The sequence below is a fragment of the Pinus tabuliformis genome, chromosome 5_1 (assembly GCF_031772625.1).
Source record: "Pinus tabuliformis cultivar Carrire ecotype Pingquan chromosome 5_1, CPIR1, whole genome shotgun sequence".
Taxonomy (NCBI): domain Eukaryota; kingdom Viridiplantae; phylum Streptophyta; class Pinopsida; order Pinales; family Pinaceae; genus Pinus; species Pinus tabuliformis.
In genome coordinates this window covers 402,081,888-402,104,425 of record NC_142305.1, presented here as the reverse complement: position 1 = coordinate 402,104,425, position 22,538 = coordinate 402,081,888, and positions in this window count along the sequence as shown.

Genomic DNA, 22,538 nt, shown 5'->3' with positions numbered 1-22,538 from the left:
TAACCAAATTCCACGAAATTTTACAAGTGATCGTGTATGGTAATATACAATGACTCTAGACACTCAAACTCACCCAAGGCCTCACCTTCAAGCCGTATATCAGCTTTGGGGTTATTCTTGGAGGAAAAAACCAGTGTTCCACGGGGACGTGTCTCCCAGGGTGGGGGACGCTCCCCCACACTCTGGGGACGGGGAAACATTTTCCCCACACCCCTTTTTGTGGAAACTCAGGGAAACTCCAGGGGGATGTTTTTCTAGCGACGAAATGTGACTCATTTGCAGGGGGGACGGGGGGATGCCGAGGGGAAGCAAGGGGGATGAGGGGGGACACAAGGGGGACGAGGGGATGCATATGCATCCCCCTTTTCTTGTCTAATAATTTTTTTAAAACTTTAAAAATTTAAAAAATACAAATTTAAATATATGAAAAAGTTAAAAAAAAGAAGAAAAAAAATGCTTAAAATTTGTCAAAAGTTGATTTTTTTAAAATAAATAAAACTATATTAAAATTTAAAATTTAAAACTTAATATTTATTAAATAGTATTTAGTACTTTTTGAGAAATTTACTAGTATTTCATTACTCGGTACTCTCTATGTTTACTTTTAGTTTAATATTCTATGGCTTCAACATAATGTCATTGTCATTGCCATATGATGAATTTATTTTTTATCATTTTTGAAAATTTGATGTGCATTGCATAATTTCTATTGTCAAATGATGAATTTATTATTTTAATTTTGATGTATCTTGCATCATGCCAAATGATGAATTTAGATGGAACATTGCATAATGTCAAATGATGGATTCAATTAGTAATTTACTTCTAGATTTACAATGCAGAAATGCCAAATGATCATTGATAATTCATAAATGATAATAGTCTAACATGTAATGATGATCATATTTAGTCCTTACATGTACATTTCATAAATATTAAGATTTTTTATTTAGTTATTGACATATTTTTGGGATTTTATTTTTTTATTTTTATATATTAAATTTTTAATAATTTATAATTTTATAATTTTTATGACTTTGACGTCCCCCCATTTCCCCGAAAATTCCCTAAATTTTGGGGTTGCTTATATATGTACCCCTTGTACGTATCCCCGCTCCCGCATTTCCACGTCCCGAAAACTCGGTGGAACATTGGGAAAAACTCAATTAATTAGTAAGGATATAATAATTAACCAAGTGAAAAAATCCTCCCAGAGTAAACTCACTCTATAACAAGGTTGCAAGTTACCTAGGCCTGTTACATGATTCAAACTCATCATACTAGTATCACTTTACATCATCCCCATAGGGCTTGTGGAATTTGGGTGCAATAGAAGAAGATGAGAAGAAGAAGCAGAGTTGAAGAACTCTGATGATATGATGATCTTTGATGGTACAAGCAACCTTTGGTACATCCTTGGGCATGGAGTCTTCTGCTATGAATAAAATATATAAAAATAATATAAATATAAATAATGATGATAATTATAAATTATAATAATGATTAGTTTATTAGTAGTTAGTACTAAAGAAGCATGTCTAAATCGGACATGACCTTCCATGAAGAGGTACCTACCCAGGAGTATATAAGCAGGCCCCTCATGCTCATTTGTATCATATTCTCATTCATACATTTCAATATATATTCTTGTATCTCAATGGAGATCTTTATATTCCAAGTCTTTTGGAGTATTTAACCTGAAGAATGAACTTTGTTTGTTTCATTTGATATTAGCGCAGTTTGATCCTCTGACTGCTCAACTGTTGCATAGAGCTTCATTCTTCGATCCAGATCATTGACCGTTGAAATTCGTCAACCTTGTTGTTGTTGTGATTAAAGTGTTTTGCTAGACAGAGTTTGGAGCTTCTCCATTTTGCCATCTGGCCTTTTGCCATTAAGAGGGGAAAAAAAAACTTTAGCTATTAAAAAATAAAACACAAACAAATTGTTTAAAAAAAAAGAGCAAATTAAAAAAGAAGTTAAAAAATATTTAAAATATATGTGTGTGTGTGTGCGTTTTCTATAAAACGAGAAAAAGAAACAAAGAAAAAACCAAACCAAATCATCTGCCAACAAGCCAATTCCCTAATGCTACTGCCGCACAACCAATCGTGCCTCGACTGCAGCGACATTCAAACAAACAGCCACAGTTACGACAACTGGTTAACTCTTCTAGCCCACCGTCAGATTCTCCACTAAGTTTGAGTTATCGTTGTTGTGGAACATAAACCCCTGATTGCTGATCCCCGTTGCCACAACCTTTTTAGCAGTTGCCCAACAGGTAGCCACACCATGTCCTCGGACAACCCGTTATAACTCCACCATTGCCATCGATTGCAGTTCATCCATCTTTGACACCATTACCTTGATTTCCTTGTTAACACCACCGCCATCAAACATCAAAGCCACAACAACCCCCCAACCTCGCTGCTCATCCCCCTGCTAGAACAACCGTACACATTCGCAATGACCTCCTCCTAGCGTTGCCTGCACCATCTACCGACATTTTGCGATCAATGTGCACAACCCTGTTGCTGCACTATTCTGCACTGTCCCCATGTCTCGTTCTTTCTCTATCATTTTGTACCACCCACTGCTCAAGGATTTGTACTTGTTTTCGTAGCAGCATATTCCAAGAGTCTTACGCCAGGTATTCACCATTCACCATTCAAGGAATCGAAGGGTTTCATCGAGTCAAAAGAAGGGTGTGACTTTTCATACTCTTTAAGATAGTGACTCGTTTTTTTTATAAGTAGAATAATTTACAAATAAAAATTTATATTAAGATTTAATCACAGGTATCAAGGGTTATAACTTGCTTGAATATCATAAGAGAAAAGTAAAAGGATAAAGTGAAAAATATTAAAAAAATAAAATTAAAAGATATATTATTACGGTCAAATAATTGAACGTTTCCAAGGTTTTATTTCAAATTAAAAGAAGAAGAGAGATTTAAAGGTATTCAAAAACCATAAAGTTATAAAAAGAAGGAGGAGGTATTATTAAATAAAAGTATATTGAAGAAGTGGGTCTCCTTTAAAAAATAAAAATAAAAAAACCTCGGCCAAGTATCATTTAATAAAATTATCGATCAAAGCAAAAGGGAGTCAATCTCTGAAAAAAAAATGGAGTCTAAATTAGAAATGAATGAAGGAAGATTTTTAGAAACCTTACCCAGCTATGCTAAAGTGCTTTTTAAAATTAAGGGAACTCTTGTAGGAAAAGACGTTACTATTTCTATCTCTCATGCTGAATGTAAAAATTATATAAACCCTGATGTTGCAAACCAATTGGTGATTCTTGAGTTAAATACAATCGAAAAATTAGACTTCTTGGACAAAAAAAATACGAAATCATTGATTTACAGTTAAACATTGGAGAATATACATTTATATTGAAATTCTTTGTTCAATCCCTATGGAATGATCAGGGTGACATAATTTTGGGATCACCATGGATGGAAGCCCAAGGTTCCTTCATCCTAAATACAAAGAAAAAGTTTTTGACATTTTCTTACAAAAAGAAAAAAATAATGCTACAAGATCTTACAGTGAAGCCGAATTCAGTAATACCAAAAGACATACTAGATATCTCAAAAGTAAATTTTCAAGAAGGTAAAAAAGTACTACAAAATATAAAAAGAGAAGTTGATAAGATCACCACTGACAAAAATGGAGAAGTTTCTTGGCTCAAAGACCATAGCAAAAAGTCACTAACACAAATCAAGAAGTTTAAGAAGGACAAGAAGTCATTAAAAGACAAGTTAGAGCAACTTACTCAAGAAGTATTGAAGTCTCCAATCGTAACGGTCTAAGTTGAAGATAAGGAAACTAATACCGATCTGGTCAATACCACAACTCAAGAAGAGGAAAAACTCAGAAATTGCAGTTTCAACAACAAAAGATTCAAGTGAAGATCCAAAAATTAACCATGCAACTTCCATAGCTAAAGGAAATCAGATACTTCAAATACATCGAGAAAACGACACAAACAAGATAAAGGAAAATCAAATCACTAAAATTCCTTATCGACATCTGAATCACGAAAGCAGACAATTCAATCAAGCTACTTATTTAGAAGAGAAACAAAACTTATACTCCAAAGACTATTAATGTCAGTACAATTCAGTCTTGTGATAACAATTCACACGAAGTATCCAATAACCACAAGATTCCACAAAAGATTAATTTAGGATGGTTTGATTCCTTCTCAGTGCGATAATTATTTATCACTCCAAGTATCATATCATCTTGTAGTGAAAAATATGATTGCCCTAAGACGAGAAGAAATTTGTAGTAGAAAAAGAGATCAAGCAGAAGATGTTTGAACCCAAAAAAGAGATCAAGCCTTTTCATCAACAAGCTTTGAGGACAAAGATTTCTGAGGAGGAAGGCAATGTTATGAATAAAATATATAAATATAATATAGATATATAAATAATGATGATAATTATAAATTATAATAACGATTAGTTTATTAGTAGTTAGTACTAAAGAGGCATGTCTAAATGGGACATGACCTTCCATGAAGAGGTACCTACCTAGGGGTATATAAGTAGGCCCCTCACTCTTATTTGTATCATATTCTCATTCATACATTTTAATATATATTCTTGTATTTCAATGGAGATCTTTATATTCCAAGTCTTCTGGAGTATTTAACCTGAAGAACAAACTTTGTTCGTTCCATCTTCAAAAATCTTCAGGTGCCACTCTAATGGTCAACAAGCAGCAATGGACAACAGTGGAAACAATGGAGATAGTGGTAGGAGCAACAATGGTAGTGAGAGTGTAGCAGTGCAGCAACAACAACAAGAGAAGTGGTAGTTTGTAATTGGGTCATTGTCCCTGGTACAGGAGCCCAAACCCATTCAAGGAGCATTTTCTTCCTGCCAGCTTTGCTGGTAAACCCTTAGGGAGTCATGTACTTCTTTCTAGTTCAACTGATAAATGTGTATGTAACCATACATAACAAAGCTCGTTTAGATGACATATTTTGTGTACTTCCTATATGATGCAATGTTGATGTTTTATGTTTGATCAATGCTCTGATTAAATGAATTAATTCACTAATTGTGTGAAAAGAAAGGGAAAATTGATTCACCCTCCTCTTAGTATTTCCAACATTAATAAGGGTTCTAACCTTTTGATCAGTCCAACCATCTGACTTCACAGTGCATCCTATTTGTGCCCATGATGCCCTGAACTCCTCCAATCTTGCAGTGCATTCAACCTTTTCATTTGGAAGAATACGACCTTTAAAGTCATCATAGGAAGGGGCTTTGTACCCCTGTCCAACAATAGCAATAGCATCAATCACGGGCTGGAAAAATGGATTGTTCCTGGAAATACTGAAGGGAATACCACTCCAAAGAAGACACCTGGCCAACAGCTTGTCAACTTCTTCCTTCTCCTTTTTTTAAGAGCTGACCTGATAGATGGTTGTGCACTAGGTGTGGTTCTAGGAACAAAAAATGATGAGGCAACTATGGGGCTGATTGTAGAAATTGATGCTGAAGTGAACCACTCGGTAACCTCCCATCACTCTAGCCCTTGCCATTTGATTCTTCATAGCAGCCTTGGTCAGTTTGGTTGTCTCTATATCTTCCAATGGTTTGAGGGCTCTATGAATGATTTATGGATTTGTATTTGTGCAAAGTGTTGATTTTTGGTAGCATCAGATGTGCTCTAAGTCTCAAATTTTGCAGGGAGACTTGGGCACATGTATTCCAAATAATTCAGGAAGCGTTTTGGGAAATTCCACCCGGAGTCAATTTTATTAAAATAATTAGTTATTTTTAATGGGTCTCTAAGTCTAAACATAGGAAATTAAAATAATTAATGGGTATTAATCTAACTGTGGGTATAACTTCTAGAAGAAGACAAGGATCAAGCTGAAATGATCTTAGCCATTGATTAACTTCTAATCTGGGTCGTTGAATATCAACGAGAATTATTAAAGGAGGCTTGAGGGTCATTTGGAAAACACATTGACAGTTGATCAGTCAGATTGAATTGTTGAGCCAGAAAGCAACACAGTGATTTCGTGGTGATCACACAGAGGGGTAGAGATAGTTTTGGCTGGAGGATCTTCTTTGGAGCCAAGAATACACAACAAAGAGGTAGAGAAAGACACAGAGGAGGCAGTGCTATGCCTAGTGAGGGTGACGCAGAGCCAAGAAGTGCTGACGTAGAGCAACACAGAGCTTTCCAAGCAGAAGTATGAGATTTTGCTGGGGGATTGACGTTCTAAGCCGAGAGGGCTGAAGTCGAAGCTCCTGAAAGAAAATCGATCCAGCAGAGAGGTGACGCAGTGCCTCAAAGGCAATGACGCAGGCTCACATAATGATTGCGTAGGGGAAGCACAGAAGTAGTTGGGGACTCGTTGGTTCAATTGCCAGATCAACCGAGAATTGCAATGTATAGTGAGGTAATCTCACTAATTTCTTCTGCCGAGTGATATTCTTTGTATTGGACTGCTAGTAAGGAATCCAGAGTTTGTATTCAGAAATAACTTCTCCTTAATAATAAAAACCCTCAGATCTGTTGCAATGATTTTCTCGCATTGGGTTTTTCTAAGGACATTTGTCCAAAAATAACGGTGTCATTGTGTTGTATTTTCTTTCTTGCTCAGTTTCTTGTTTCCGTGTTATATTTAATTAAGTAAAGGCTGCAGTGTATGTATTTCATTATTTGCCGTAGTAAATTGCAAGTAATTTGTTTAAAGGAATTTAACAAATAGGAGAAATATCTTCAATTGTTGTAGTAAGGATTTCGGTTTAGGAATTTTCAAACAAATCCCTACTTCATGTACAGGAATTTGTGCAAGGTGAAATTTTGATCAGTATACTCCACCTATGATATGTTGCCTACGTAACTTGTAATTCAAATTTGATCTGTCAAACCCCCCATTGGGTTCACCAGATTCCTACATAGGGTCCAATTTTCTTGGTAGGTTTGTAACTTTGTTGAACTCTCGAGTCTTAATGTCGGATTGAAGTTTGAACCTACGGCACAAGAAGAATTTAAACAAATGAAATTAACAATCAACATTTTTAATTTTTGACCAAAAAAACCTCCACTCAATGCAGCGATAATGGAAAAAAAAACGCATTCAAACCCAAGAAAATATCATGGGAAAAAACTAGGGCATAGGAATTTAAACAAATAAAATTAACAATCAACATTTCGAATTTTTGACCAAAAAAACTCTCTCCACTAAATGCAACAAAAATGGAAAAAAAACTCACTCAAACCCAAGCAAAAATCACGGAAAATATATGGGTGACTAAAACCCAAGGAAAAACAAGGAGAAAACAAAAAAAAAGGGCCAAATTTAATGCCTATTGTCGCACAGATTGTCACGACAATGCTCAGACCGGGGGTTGTCACCCTGATCCCCGATCTCTCCGTTTAAGCTTGTCTCCCGCGGCTAAGGGAGGTATACCCTATGGGAAGAAAATTTTTATGATTTTTATGATTTTTTTTATTTTTAAATAAAATTCTAACATAGAATAAACAAAACTAATATCTAAAATTCTAAACAAAAACTCGAAAAGAGGCCTAAAGATCAACCTTTTTCTTTTTTCTTTTTTTAAATATTATTATTTTTTTAAAGTCAAAATTTTAAACAACTAACTAAATCTAAAATCTAAATAAAACCTAAAGCTAATCTCAACTAAACTAACATCTAATATATGTGAAACAAAATATGATTGCTAAGTTAAATGAAAACTAAATAGAACAAAAAGGAAAGTTCATAAATCTTTATATTTTTATGATTTTTTTATTTTTTATTTTTTTTATTCTTTGTATATTTTTTATATTTTATGGTTTATTATTATTAAAATCTAAATTTAAAGTAGTCAAAATCTAAAAAGAACTAAAATAAGAATTTAATAAATCTAAACCAAAAAAAAAAATAAAACAAAACTTTAAAAATCAAATATTTAAACTAATCTAAATCTAAATAAGAAAAAAAAAAATCTAAATCTAAATTTAAAACTAAAATCTAAAACTAAATCTAAGATTTAATAAGTCTAAAAATAAACTAACGTATGTATAAAACTATGACTTAAAAAAAGAATTCTAATTCAAAATCTAAAACTAAAAAACTATACACTGCCCTAACTTAAAATTAATCAACGCATGTAAAAAAAGAAAAGGGAAAACTTACATAATTTACCAAGTCGAAATTTTTGTTTTTTGCTGTTGTTTTTCAATGTATGCAGGTCGTACGGATGAGGGAATAGCAGGTGCGATGAGCGCTGCGTGAAGGATGAATTTCGATGGCACAGGAGCAGTGAAGGATCAATAGCCAACGTGGGAGCAGGGAGCGGTTTGGCAGCTCGAAAAAGATGCAGATTGAAGGTTGTTCAATGGCGGAAAACGCAGGAGCAGAAGTGAAGTTTGAATGACCGAGGGGATGCGGTAAGGATAGCAACACGCAGGGATTGTTTTCAGATGCTATGGCAGCGAGGGTTTCACGCAGGGGTTGTGGATCACGGTTCCACACAAGATGAGGAAGGGATTTGTTGTTAAAGCGTGGAGATGAAAGTAAGAATGTAGGACAATAGCAGCAGAGAATGAAGGGACGGCGTGGTGTGGAAAATAATGCGGAGAATGCAGCGAATGGCATCAGCACAATGCAAGGAAAGCTGGAAGGAGATCACAAAAATGCAATGATCACCGGTTTTGAAGGGAGAAAAGACACAGAGAATCGCCAGGAGGAGAAATGCGACGATGTAAGAACGCTGACGCTGCCAGAGGGTTTTGCTGGCAGGAATGAAGCGATCACATCCAGGTGTGTGGATATGAACACGATTTGCCTTAAAAAAATTTAACTTCCCAGCCACCAAAATGGAAGCCCAAAACTCAGAAAATCGCACCAAAATTTCCGGATCTGAAGCAAATGTGTCTGCGAACATGATGCTGAGGCCAGATCTTACCCTCCAGGGCCTCGATCTGGCTTCAAGACAAGATTATATTCTCAGCTCCAAAACCTGTAATAGCAAAAGCAAAAGTACCCAGAGGTAAAATGTGCAAGAAATAAAACTAAAAACCGTAAATCAGCTGAATAATTACAATATTTATAGATTTTCGACTCTTTATCCACAATGATATTTTCAGAATTTAAATTTAATGTGAGATACTTCAGAAAAACCCTACATGCATTCATAAAAAAAATTCAGATGATAAGCCCGGGATTAAAACTGGCTGGGCTTGTTCAGAAAATGCAATCCGAGAGTTGGCTGGTTCAACCGAGAACTTCCCCTAATGCCCGGTAAACTAAAAACTAAGATTTCATGCACAACTTAAAATCAACCATTAACATAGAGGAAAAAAACGATAGTGAAATCCAAATCAAATGGAGATACCTGCCATTATATTTCAGAATCTAAACTATCATTCAAACCCCAAAGATTAGACAAGATACCTGTGCTTGAATCAATCTTCACCAAGCTATTATCAATGACTGAAAATAAAATTATGCAGAAAAATAAAAGATCTTACAGAATTTCCATAAGAGTAACAGCAACAAGATTTTTAACCCCAAAGTCTTTCTTTATTGCACAAAAACTGACTACAAGAGAGCTTTCTTTAGCACCAGACTCTCAGATCAAATCTGATCTCAAATGACCCTTAGCACCCTATTTAAAGGAAAAATTCCTAATGGCTAGTTCGAGTGATCCATGTCAAAATGATCTCGACCGTCGATGAGGATCAAGCTATCTTTTAATCTCATCCGTCGAATTTTTAAATGCATTTTAATATATTAAAAATTGAAATTCTGCATTTATTTACTTAAAAAAATTGACTTATTATTATTTAATTATTTTTAAAATTTTTATTTTATTTTATTTTTTTATTATTTTTAAATTGTTTTATTACTTTTATTTATTTATTTTTAATTTTATATAGTTTTTAATTTTTTTAATTATTTATATCTTTTATTTTTTTATTGTTTTTTTTTTCAAATTTTTTTATTTATTTTTTAAATGGATCTTCGAACTTAGCCTTTGGAAAAATCACCTAGGACCTAGGACTTAGGACTTAGGACCTATGAGGGGATTAAAACATTTCCTAACCCTCAAGACACTTTACATCGTGACTTTTACAATTTTACATCCGAAGGGGGAAAACCCATTTGACATAGACCCTCATATATCACCCAGTTCTATGACCAACTATAATCTAGCAGATCAACGCTCTAGAATTCCTCTAAGATTCTAATGACAAAATTCATTTCGGCTTTGGGGTTAGGCTGAAGGAAAACTCTGCCGATCATGGATCGATGAGACAAAAAACCTTTCGGAACGTAGATTATCACTAGAAAATTAGGTCCACCTGGACAATTTTCATACATGACTCAGCTCTGCTAAGATTATTTATAATTCACACATGCAGACTAGGTTTACAACATAACATAATATGATAAGGTCGATAATGACTGTCGAATGGCACGAACACGTCAATCAAGCGCTACCCTTTTCTGAAGAAAAGGGGGTGTACTGCTAAGAGTAGTTGACACGTAGTGGTCAACATCTGGCTCCACTTGGGGACATGTTGCTGCACTGTAGCAATGTGAGAATCCAGAATCTGCATCCATGCAACACACAACAACATATAAGTAGTGTCCGTCCAAGAAATCATCACATAACATTAAGCACATGAAAGATATAAGCTCTTCATTTATTAACTTTCTAAAAAAGCAAATCTAATCCTAAAACAGAAATGAAAATGTTGAAAAAACAAGAAGTAAGGTTAGAAATACAGAGGATGCCCCATGGCATCAGATGTGTTCAATATAGTGTATACTGAGCATTTGCCTGCTTTCAGGCAAATCTGTCCGCTGCTTGTCAGATGTGCCATGTCCAATTCTGCATATGGTAGGACTTTTTCCTATCCAAAAGTCAAGCTTCTCGCAGCCGTCTGATGCATCAAATCTTTTTCTCATTTTCTTTCTCTTGCGCTTTTTCTTCGTGGCAGCCTGTATCATTGATGACATGGAACTTTCTGCTTCAAAGCTCTCAGATGTAGTATGTAAGATATGTGTGACATGTCTTTCTTCATTTTGCACCTGCCCTGTCAAGGATGATGGATCAATCTCACAGGTGCCATGAGTTATAACTTGATCTTCTATGACTGGTGGATTAACCGTGTGAGCATTAGTCTGATTATTAATTTCCCTTTTATCCAGGTCATCTTCAATTATCCACTTTTCAATGGAACAAAGGACTTCATAATATGATGGAGCTGGCTGTAACAGATAAGGAGGCTCTTAATTTATTGACATTCTCTGGTTTCTTTCATCCTCTGACCATTGTTGAAATTTCTAAACCTGTATTTTAATGGCATCTATCTAACTAGAGTGTTCAACCTTTATAGCACTGATTTCCCTGTCATGGTCTTCTTCCATATCTTTTATTACTTTATTGTTCTTTTCCTTTATGGTCATCAAGCAATGCTGCATAGAGTTTATCTCTTCCTTATGATTTGCTTGCATGGTAGCCAACTGATTATTATGATCGAACGTTATGATAGTCATTTCTTCATCCATAGTTAATAACTTGTTTTGCATAGAATTAATTTCCCTATCATGATTAGCTTTCATGGTCGTCATATTTTCCTCTAAGCCTGATAACTTGCTTTGCATAAAACTAATTTTTGTGTCATGATTAATCTTCATGGCCTCAATTTCCTTAGCATGTTGACTTTGCATGATCTCCATCTCCCTATTACGTTTTTCTAGGTGGGTGCATAAAGTTCTCACATCATTGGCGTAATTAGTTTGATTTATCTCCATATTTTTTACCAGCAGCATTAGTTCTTGTATGATTTGCTTTTGATTTTCCTTTTCATTGTCATTTGTCCCTGCTTTTACACTATCAAGGATTTGATCTGCAATGGTACAGGTGGATGACACATTCTGATATGAAGAATTGTCTTGAAATCTTTCGTCGACAGTTGGACCTTTTATAAGATTACTTTCATTATTTTGCACAATCTTAGGGGCACAAGGTGAGCTATCTGGATCACCATATTTATCTTTAAAAGCATCGACAATGTCTTGTAGAGAAGTGAAATAATCTTCAGGACAATTATTAAACCAATTCAAAGCATCATCCTCTAAAGAAAGGACAAAAAGACGCATTTTGACATCTTCATGATTATACTGAGGGGGTCTACAATATATGATCATTATATGAGTAAACAAGGCTAGATGCCTTTTAACAACGACTAAATCACCACTTGAGAACAAAGGTAATTTAGAAATGGCCACTTCTGGAATATCATGGAGATCGTCAGTGAAATGACATGGTTTAAATGAATAATCCATGATGAATAACGAGGGACCAAATGGATGATAGGAAGAGATCTCTGCTCAAGAAAATCAAGAGATGAAAGAAGTGGAGTCGCCACTTGAACAATGAATCTAATTCTAGGATCCAAAAATCAACCAACAAGCAGATATGAGGAAGGCTTCTTGTCTGGGAAAAAATAAACGAAATGGAATGGAGTCGCCACCCAAACAAGAAATGAATCGAAGAGTAGTTGCTGATATGACGAAAGATAGGGTGATGAAAAGATCGAAATAATGCCAAAAAATGTTGAATCTGCCGGCTTAAATGAGAGATGAGAAAGATGAAAGAATGATGAGAAATGAGGAGATGAATGTCGCTGAAATGCTAGGGACAGAAAAAATCTATCACCTGCAACAACGCCAAAAAATGTTGGCGTTGTCGGCTCAAAAAAATGATAGAAAGATGAACGATGAATGATAAAAAGTCATTGAAACACTGAGAATAAAGTATCCCCGGCAACGGTGCCAAAAAATGTTGTCGCACAAATTGCCACGACAACACTCAGACCGAGGGCTGTCACCCTCATCCCCGATTTCTTCGTTTAAACCTGTCTCCCGCGGCTAAGGGAGGTAGACCCTATGGGAAAATGGATGACCAGCTGAGAGCCAGTTGGATTGGGAGACACGAGGGGAAAAAAGCACTTAATTGATTTTATTAAGTTAATAGACCAGTGCCTTATGGGGTTAATGATTATATGATTATTTATTAGATGTTGCAAAAGTATAAACCATGTAAAACAATCATTTATCATCAAATAACCCAAATGATGTTAGATTTTCAACAAATGCACAACGCCTTAATGATGATCCAGCAATTAAACTTCAAGAAAAATTAAATGCTTTAAATGATCATAAAATTTGAATGCTGACCAACTACCACTTTCATATAGCCAACTTGTAAATAAACATTTTAAGTGAGTTTAGCTATAGAAAAATGGACCACAGAAAATGAATTTTCAATTTTTTTACTAAGCTTTTTGAAAATATTTTTTAATTTTTATATTTTTAAATTTTTTTTTCCTAAGAATAAAACAAACTAAAATCTTAATAAAACTAAAATAAATAAAACTTAAAACTATTCTAAATTAAACTAAACTAAATGAAACTTAAAATTATTAAAATTTAATCCTAAAATCAAATAAATCTAAACAAAATACGAAGAAATTTTTTATGATTTTTTTTTTTAATAGAATTCTAACATTAAGATAAAACAAAACTAATATCAAAAAATCTAAACAAAAACTTGAAAAGAGGCGTAAAGATCAATTTTTTTCTTTTTTTCTTTTTTGAAATATTATTATTTTTTTTGAAGTCAAAATTTTAAACAACTAACTAAATCTAAAATCTAAATAAAACCTAAAGCTAATCTCAACTAAACTAACATCTAATATATATGAAACGAAATATGAATGCTAAGTTAAATGAAAACTAAATAGAAAAAAAAAGAAAGTTCAAAAATCTTTATATTTTTATGATTTTTTTTTTATTTTTTTTATTTTTTTATTCTTTGTATATTTTTTATATTTTATGGTTTATTATTATTAAAATCGAAATTTAAAGTAGTCAAAATCTAAAAAGAACTAAAATAAGAATTTAATAAATCTAAACCAAAAAAAAATAAAACAAAACTTTAAAAATCAAATATTTAAACTAATCTAAATCTAAATAAGAAAAAAAATCTAAATCTAAATTTAAAACTAAAATCTAAAACTAAATCTAAGATTTAATAAGTCTAAAAATAAACTAACGTATGTATAAAACTATGACTAAAAAAAAATTCTAATTCAAAATATAAAACTAAAAAACTATACACTGCCCTAACTTAAAATTAATCAACGCACGTAAAAAAAAAGAAAAGGGAAAACTTATGGTAATTTACCAAGTCGAAATTTTTGTTTTTTGCTGTTGTTTTTCAATGTATGCAGGCCGTACAGATGAGGGAATAGCAAGTGCGATGGGCACTGCGTGAAGGATGAAATTTCGATGGCACAGGAGTAGCGAAGGATCAATAGCCAGTGTGGGAGCAGGGAGTGGTTGGGTAGCTCGGAAAAGATGTAGATTGAAGGGTGTTCAATGGCGGAAAACGCAGGAGCAGAAGTGAAGTTTGAATGGTCGAGGGGATGCGGTAAGGATAGCAGCACGTAGGGATTGTTTTCAGATGCTATGGCAGCGAGGGTTTCGTGCAGGGATTGTGGATCACGGTTCCACACAAGTTGAGGAAGGGATTTTTTGTTAAAGCGTGGAGATGAAAGTACGAATGTAGTACAACAGCAGCAGAGAATGAAGGGACTGCGTGGTGTGGAAAATAATGCAGAGAATGCAGCGAATGGCATCAACACAATGTAAGGAAAGCTAGAAGGAGATCACAAAAATGCAATGATCACCGATTTTGAAGGGAGAAAAGACACAGAGAATCGCCAGGAGGAGAAATGCGACGATGTAAGAACGCTGACACTACCAGAGGGTTTTGCTAGCAGGAATGAAGCGATCACGCCCAGGTGCATGGATATGAACATGATTTGCCTTAAAAAAATTTAACTTCCCAGCCACCAAAATGGAAGCCAAAAACTCAGAAAATCGCACCGAAATTTCTGGATATGAAGCAAATATTTTTGCGAAAATGATGCTGAGGCTAGATCTTACCTTCTAGGGCCTAGATCTAGCTTCAAGACAAGATTATATTCTCAGCTCCAAAACCTATAACAGCAAAAGCAAAAGTACCCAGAGGTAAAATGTGCAAGAAATAAAACTGAAAACCATAAATCAGCTGAATAATTACAATATTTACAGATTTTCGACTCTTTAGCAGCCAGATTTGTCAATAATCCACAGTGATATTTTCAGAATTTAAATTTAATGTGAGATACTTCAGAAAAACCCTGCATGCATTCATAAAAAAAAATTCAGATGATAAGCCCGGGATTAAAACTAGCTGGGCTCTTTTAGAAAACGCAATCCGGGGGTTGGCTAGTTCAGTCGAGAACTTCCCCTAACGCCCGGTAAACTAAAAACTAAGATTTCCTGAACAACGTAAAATCAACCATTAACATAGAGGGAAAAAACGATAGTGAAATCCAGATCTAATGGAGATACCTACCATTATATTTCAGAATCTAAACTATCATTCAAACCCCAAAGATCAGACAAGATATTTGTGCCTGAATCAATCTTCACCAAGCTATTATCGATGACTGAAAATAAAATTATGCAGAAAAATAAAATATCTTACAGCATTTCCAGAAGAGTAACACCAACAAGATTTTTAACTCCAAAGTCTTTCTTTATTGCACAAAAACTGACTACAAGAGAGCTTTCTTTAGCACCAGACTCTCAGATCAAATTTGATCTTAAATGACCCCTAGCACCCTATTTAAAGGAAAAATTTCCAACGGCTAGTTCGAGTGATCCATGTCAAAATGATCTCGACCGTCGATGAGGATCAAGATATCTTTTAATCTCATCTGTCGAATTTTTAAATGCATTTTAATATATTAAAAATTGAAATTCTGCATTTATTTACTCAAAAAATTTGACTTATTATTATTTTATTATTTTTAAAATTTTTATTTTATTTTATTTTTTATTATTTTTAAATTTTATTATTATTTTTATTTATTTATTTTTAATTATATATATATATATTTAATTTTTTTAATTATTTATATCTTTTATTTTTTTATTGTTTTTTTTTTTTTTTTTTTTTCCAATTTTTTTATTTTTATTTTTAAATGGATCCTCGAACTTAGCCTTTGGAAAAATCACCTAGGACCTAGGACTTAGGACCTATGAGGGGATTAAAACATTTCCTAACCCTCAAGACACTTTACATCATGACTTTTACAATTTTACATCCGAAGGGGGAAAACCCATTTGACATAGACCCTCATAGATCACCCAGTTCTGCGACCAACTATAATCTAGCAGATCAACGCACTAGAATTCCCCTAGGATTCTAATGAAAAAATTCATTCGAGCTTTGGGGTTAGGCTGATGGAAAACTCTGCCGATCATGGATCGGTGAGACAAAAAACCTTCTAGAACGTAGATTATCACTAGAAAATTAGGTCCACCTAGGCAATTTTCATACATGACTCAGCTCTGCTAAGATTATTTACAATTCACACATGCAGACTCGGTTTACAACATAACATAATATGATAAGGTCGACGATGACTGTCGAATGGCACGGACACGTCAATCAAGCGTTACGCTTTTGCGAAGAAAAGGGGGTGTACTGCTAAGGGTAGTTGACACATAGTGGTCAACATCTGGTTCCACTTGGGGACACGTTGCTGCACTGTAGGAATGTGAGAATCCAGAATCTACATCCATGCAACACACAACAAAATATAAGTAGTGTCCATCCAAAATCATCACATAACATTAAGCACATGAAAGATATAAGCTCTTCATTTATTAACTATCTAGAAAAGAAAATCTAATCCTAAAATAGAAATGAAAATGCTGAAAAAACAAGGAGTAAGGTTAGAAATACAAAGAATGCCTAAATCGGCTGCTTGTCGGATGTGCCATGTCCAATTCTGCATATTATAGGACTTTTTCCTATCCGAAAGTCAAGCTGCTCGCGGCCGTCTGATGCATCAAATATTTTTCTCATTTTCTTTCTCTTGCACTTTTTCTTCGTGGCAAGCTGTATCACTGATGACATGGAACTTTCTGCTTCAAAGCTCTTAGATGTAGTATGTAAGATATGTGTGACATGTCTTTCTTCATTCTGCACCTGCCCTGTCAAGGATGATGGATCAATCTCACAGGTGCCATGAGTTATAACTTGATCTTCTATGACTGGTGGATTAACCGTGTGAGCATCAATCTGATTATTAATTTCCCTTTTATCCAGGTCATCTTCAATTATCCACTTTTCAATGGAACAAAGGACTTCATAATATGATGGAGCTGGCTGTAACAGATAAGGAGGCTCCTGATTTATTGACATTCTCTGGTTTCTTTCATCCTTTGACCATTGTTGAAATTTCTGAACCTATATTTTAATGGCATCTATCTGACTAGAGTGTTCAACCTTTATAGCACGGATTTCCCTGTCATAGTCTTCTTCCATATCTTTTATTACTTTATCATTCTTTTCCTTTATGGTCATCAAGCAATGCTGCATAGAGTTTATCTCTTCCTTATGATTTGCTTGCATGGTAGCCAACTGATTATTATGATCGAACGTCATGATAGTCATTTCTTCATCCATAGTTAATAACTTGTTTTGCATAGAATTAATTTCCCTATCATGATTAGCTTTCATGGTCGTCATATTTTCCTCTGAGCCTAATAACTTGCTTTGCATAAAACTAATTTCTGTGTCATGATTAATCTTCATGGCCTCAATTTCCTTAGCATGTTGATTTTGCATGATCTCCATCTCCCTATTACGTTTTTCCAGGTGGGTGCATAAAGTTCTCACATCATTGGCGTAATTAGTTTGATTTATCTCTATATTTTTTACCAGCAGCATTAGTTCTTGTATGATTTGCTTTTGATTTTCCTTTTCATTGTCATTTGTCCCTGCTTTTCCACTATCATGGATTTGATCTGCAATGGTATAGGTGGATGGCACATTCTGATATGAAGAATTGTCTTGAAATCTTTCGTCGTAATTGGACGTTTTATAAGACTACTTTCATTCTTTTGCACAATTTTAGGGGCACAAGGCGAGCTATCTGGATCACCATATCTATCTTTAAAAGCATCGAAAATGTCTTGCAAAGAAGTGAATGAATCTTCAGGACAATTATTAAACCAATTCAAAGCATCATCCTCTAAAGAAATGACAAAAAGACACATTTTGACATCTTCATGATTATATTGAGGGGGTCTACAATATATGATCATTATACGAGTAAACAAGCCTAGATGCCTTTTAACAGCGACTAAATCACCACTTGAGAACAAAGGTAATTTAGAAATGGCCACTTTTGGAATAGCATGGAGATCATCTGTGAAATGACATGGTTTAAACGAATAATCCATGATGAATAACGAGGGACCAAATGGATGATAGAAAGAGATCTCTGCTCAAGAAAATCAAGAGATGAAAGAAGTGAAGTCACCACTTGAATAATGAATATAATTCTAGGATCCAAAAATCAACCAACAAGTAGATATGAGGAAGGCTTCTTGTCTGGGAAAAAATAAAAGAAATGGAATGGAGTCACCACCCAAACAAGTAATGAATCAAAGAATAGTTGCTGATATGACGAAAGATAAGGTGATAAAAAGATCCAAATAATGCCAAAAAATGTTGAATCTGCCGGCTTAAATGAGACATGAGAAAGATGAAAGAATGATGAGAAATGAGAAGATGAATGTCGCTGAAACGCCAGGGACAGAAAAACTCTATCAGCGGCAACAACGCCAAAAAATGTTGGCGTTGCCGGCTCAAACGAATGATAGAAAGATGAACGATGAATGATAAAATGTCGTTGAAACACCGAGAATAAAGTGTCCCCGGCAACGGTGCCAAAAATTGTTGTCGCACAGATTGTCACGACAACACTCAGATCGGGGGCTGTCACCCTGATCCTCGATCTCTCCGTTTAAGCCTGTCTCCCGTGGCTAAGGGGGCTAGACCCTATGGGAAAATAGATGACCAATTGAGAGCCAGTTGGGTTGGGAGACACGAGGGGAAAAAAGCACTTAATTGATTTTATTAAGTTAATAGACCAGTGCCTTATGGGGTTAATGATTAAATGATTATTTATTAGATGTTGCAAAAGTATAAACCATGTAAAACAATCATTTATCATCAAATAACCCAAATGATGTAAGATTTTCAACAAATGCACAACGCCTTAACGATGATCCAGCAATTAAACTTCAAGAAAAATTAAATGCTTTAAATGATCATAAAATTTAAATGCTGACCAGCTACCACTTTCATATAGCCAACTTGTAAATAAACATTTTAAGTGCGTTTAGCTATAGAAAAATGGACCACAAAAAATGAATTTTCAATTTTTTTATTAAGCTTTTTCAAAATATTTTTTAATTTTTTAATTTTTTTTTTTTTAAGAATAAAACAAACTAAAATCTTAATAAAACTAAAATAAATAAAACTTAAAACTATTCTAAATTAAACTAAACTAAATGAAACTTAAAATTATTAAAATTTAATCCTAAAATCAAATAAATCTAAACAAAATATAAAGAAAAATTTTATGATTTTTTTTTTTTTTTTTTTTTAACATTAAGATAAAACAAAACTAATATCTAAAATTATAAACAAAAACTCGAAAAGAGGCCTAAAGATCAACTTTTTTCTTTTTCTTTTTTAAAAATATTATTATTTTTTTAAATTCAAAATTTTAAACAACTAACTAAATCTAAAATCTAAATAAAACCTAAAGCTAATCTCAACTAAACTAACATCTAATATATATGAAACAAAATATGAATGTTAAGTTAAATGAAAACTAAATAGAACAAAAAGGAAAGTTCATAAATCTTTATATTTTTATGATTTTTTTTATTTTTTATTTAAATCTAAAAAAAACTAAAATAAGAATTTAATAAATCTAAACAAAAAATAAATAAAACAAAACTTTAAAAATCAAATATTTAAACTAATCTAAATCTAAATAAGAAAAAAAAATCTAAATCTAAATTTAAAACTAAAATCTAAAACTAAATCTAAGATTTAATAAGTCTAAAAATAAATTAATGTATGTATAAAACTATGACTAAAAAAAATTCTAATTCAAAATCTAAAAACTAAAAAACTATACACTGCCCTAACTTAAAATTAATCAACGCATGCAATTTTTGTTTTTTGTTGTTGTTTTTCAATGTATGCAGGCCGTATGGATGAGGGAATAGCAAGTGCGATGTGCACTGCGTGAAGGATGAAATTTCGATGGCACAGGAGCAACGAAGGATCAATAGCCAGCGTGGGAGCAGGGAGCGGTTTGGCAACTCGGAAAAGATGCAGATTGAAGGGTGTTCAATGGCGGAAAACGTAGGAGCAGAAGTGAAGTTTCAATGGCCAAGGGGATGCGGTAAGGATAGCAGCACGCATGGATTGTTTTCAGGTGCTATGGTAGCGAGGGTTTCACGCAGGGATTGTGGATCACGGTTCCATGCAAGATGAGGAAGGGATTTGTTTTTAAAGCGTGGAGATGAAAGTACGAATGCAGTAAAACAGCAAAAGAGAATGAAGGGACTGCGTGGTGTGGAAAATAATGCGGAGAATGCAGCGAATGGCATCAGCACAATGCAAGGAAAGCTGGAAGGAGATCACAAAAATGCAATGATCACCGATTTTGAAGGGAGAAAAGACACAGAGAATTGCCAGGAGGAGAAATGCGACGATGTAAGAACGTTGAAGCTGCCAGAGGGTTTTGCTGGCAGGAATGAAGCGATCACGCCCAGGTGCGTGGATATGAACACGATTTGCCTTAAAAAAATTTAACTTCCCAGCCACCAAAATGGAAGCCCAAAACTCAGAAAATCGCACCAAAATTTCCGGATCTGAAGCAAATATGTCTGCGAAAATGATGCTGAGGCCAGATCTTACCCTCCAGGGCCTAGATCTGGCTTCAAGACAAGATTATATTCTCAGCTCCAAAACCTGTAACAGCAAAAGCAAAAGTACCCAGAGGTAAAATGTGCAAGAAATAAAACTGAAAACCCTAAATCAGTTGAATAATTACAATATTTACAGATTTTCGACTCTTTAGCAGCCAGATTTGTCAATAATCCACAATGATATTTTCAGAATTTAGATTTAATGTGAGATACTTCAGAAAAACCCTGCATGCATTCATAAAAAAATTCAGATGATAAGCCCGGGATTAAAACTCGCTGGGCTTTTTCAGAAAACGCAATCCAGGAGTTGGTTGGTTTAGCCGAGAACTTCCCCTAATGCCTAGTAAACTGAAAAATATGATTTCCTGCACAGCTTAAAATCAACCATTAACATAGAGGAAAAAAATGATAGTGAAATCCAGATCAAATGGAGATACCTGCCATTATATTTCAGAATTTAAACTATCATTCAAACCCCAAAGATCAGACAAGATACCTGTGCCTGAATCAATCTTCACCAAGCTATTATCAATGACTGATAATAAAATTATGCAAAAAAATAAAAGATCTTACAACATTTCCAGAAGAGTAACACCAACAAGATTTTTAACTCCAAAGTCTTTCTTTATTGCACAAAAGATGACTACAAGAGAACTTTCTTTAGCACCAGACTCTCAGATCAAATCTAATTTCAAATGACCCCTAGCACCCTATTTAAAGGAAAAATTCCCAACAGCTAGTTCGAGTGATCCATGTTAAAATGATTTCGACCGTCGATGAGGATCAAGATATCTTTTAATCTCATCCATCGAATTTTTAAATGCATTTTGATATATTAAAAATTGAAATTCTGCATTTATTTACTAAAAAAATTGACTTATTATTATTTTATTATTTTTAAAATTTTTATTTTATTTTATTTTATTTTTAAATTTTAAATTTTATTATTATTTTTATTTATTTATTTTTAATTTTTTTAATTATTTATATCTTTTATTTTTTATTGTTTTTTTATTTTTCCAAATTTTTTATTTTTATTTTTAAATGGATCCTCAAACTTAGCCTTTGGAAAAATCACCTAGGACCTAGGACTTAGGACTTAGGACCTATGATGGGATTAAAACATTTCCTACCCCTCAAGACACTTCACATCATGACTTTTACAATTTTACATCCGAAGGGGGAAAACCCATTTGACATAGACCCTCATAGATCACCCAATTCTGCGGCCAACTATAATCTAGCAGATCAATGCACTAGAATTCCCCTAAGATTCTAACGACAAAATTCATTCTGGCTTTGGGGTTAGACTGAAGGAAAACTCTGCCGATCATTGATCGGTGAGACAAAAAACCTTCCGGAACGTAGATTATCACTAGAAAACTAGGTCCACCTAGGACATTTTCATACATGACTCAGCTCTGCTAAGATTATTTACAATTCACACATGCAGACTGGGTTTACAACATAACATAATATGATAAGGTCGATGATGACTGTCGAATGGCACAGAAACGTCAATCAAGTGCTACCCTTTTGCGAAGAAAAGGGGGTGTACTGCTAAGGGTAGTTGACACGTAGTGGTCAACAATGCCCATACCTGAAATCCACGCCTTGCTGAA